We start from the raw sequence: 1964 nt of genomic DNA, 5'->3' as shown, positions 1-1964 counted from the left end.
AGGACAATTGACATGTTTACATTTTAATTTTTATGTAAAATTGTGTTTATTTTGATAGTTAATTATTAATAAATCTATTCCTGGTGTTTGAGGAGATTTATTACTGTAATATTAATGTTTGGTTCAGTGTCACAGTATGTAAACTGAAAATAAGTAAACTGGTCCAGCCCAGCAGTCTAAGGGTTAATCTGGTTGTTTTATTAGATACTAGCTGGAGTGCCCGGCGGTGCCAAGGGTTCTTTGAGGGCATGTTGTTGCTGGAAGAGAGAGAGAGAGAGAGACTGGGGGGAGAAGAGAGAGACTGGGGGGGAGAGAGTGACTGGGGGGAAGGGGGGAGAGAGCGACTGGGGGGAAGAGAGAGAGAGAGCGACTGGGGGGGGAGAGAGCGACTGGGGGGAAGAGAGAGAGAGAGACTGGGGGGAGAGAGAAGAGGGAAAGAGAGAGGGGGAGGGAGAGAGAGAGAGAGAGACTGGGGGGAGAAGAGAGAGATGGGGGAAGAGAGAGAGAGAGACTGTTGGGTTTAGTTCGGGATTAGCCTGGAGCAAGAGGGGGGGAAGGAGCACCTCAGGCCTGGCCCGATGGACCCCTGCAAAGGAAGGAAGGAAGGAAGAAGGCGAGCTCTCCCTCCCTCTCCCACCCCCTCACTCTTTCCCTCCCTCACCCTCTCTCCCTCCCCCTGTCTCTCCCTGCTTTACTCTCTCTCCCTCCCTCCCCTCTCCTCTCCCTCCCTGCCCCTCTCCTCTCCCTCCCTGCCCCTCTCCTCACCCTCCCTCCCCCTCTCCTCACCCTCTCCTCCCCCTCCCTCCCCCTCTCCTCTCCCTCCCTCCCCCTCCCCCTCCCTCCCCCTCTCCTCTCCCTCCCTCCCCTCTCCCTCCCTCCCCCTCTCCTCTCCCTCCCTCCCCCTCTCCCTCCCTCCCCCTCGCCTCTCCCTCCCCCTCTCCTCTCCCTCCCCCTCCTCCTCTCCTCTCCCTCCCCCTCCCCCGTCCTCTCCCTCCCCCTGTCCTCTCCCTCCCCCTGTCTCTCCCTGATTTCCTCTCTCTCCCTCCCTCCCCCTCTCTCTCTCCCTCCCTCCCCCTCTCTCTCTCCCTTTCCTCCGAGCCCGGAAGCGGTGAGCCGAAGCCCCCGTGTGCGGATCAGCGCCTCAGGGCCGGCCGGTGCGCGGCCGAGCGCGTGAGGCCCGGCTCGACTCTCAGGTCCCGCTCCGGCCGCCGCCGACATTCATGCGCTCGCTGTCTCCCGCCCCGCCAGCCTTTACCAAGATGGCGGCGATGTCTACGCTCGGCTCAGTGTTGCCGCGCCAGCCTTTACCAAGATGGCGGCGATCGCGGGCCGCTGGTTTGGAATCGGGCCCAGCGGGACAGGCGGTGCCTAGCTCAGGTGTGGCTGGCGAGGAGAGGCCGAGGTTTCGAGGCCTGAGGCCTGCAGGCAGCTCATCCACCGCCGAGGGGGGGAAAGCCCGAGTCCCCTTTGCAAAAGGATTTTTTTTTCTTTTAAAACCAACTTTTTTTTTGCTGGAAATCTATATTTCAAAATAAACACACAGAAAGTGGGAAAAATAAATCAATAGTTAGGAATCAAGATGGCGGCCACTCACCTCAGAAGGATTAGGCCCGCCCACACACGCAATGAAACGCCCCCCGTGACGCACCGATTGGTCAACCATCACGTCACTCAACGCTATCCCCTGTATGATTGGTGAACCATCACGTCACTCAACGCTATCCCCTGTACAATTGGTCAACCATCACGTCACTCAATGCTAATGAGTGGAATTTTGCCATTTTTTGAAACTTTTTTGTATACTGTCCGAACAATTTTTGTCTGACCAAAAAGTAAATATGCCTATGAGACTTCCCTAATGATAAGCTTTCTTTTGATATAACATGCGTGTAGGTACGCTCTATAACTTTTGATTGTATAGCCGGACAGACAGACAGACAGACAGAAAAACAGACAAACTCTTT

Source organism: Somniosus microcephalus, chromosome 13 (genome assembly GCF_052327205.1).
Source record: "Somniosus microcephalus isolate GS21.2 chromosome 13, FLI_Smic_1.0, whole genome shotgun sequence".
NCBI lineage: Eukaryota > Metazoa > Chordata > Chondrichthyes > Squaliformes > Somniosidae > Somniosus > Somniosus microcephalus.
The sequence above is the reverse complement of the archived record's forward strand: the minus strand, read 5'-3'. Positions refer to the sequence as shown.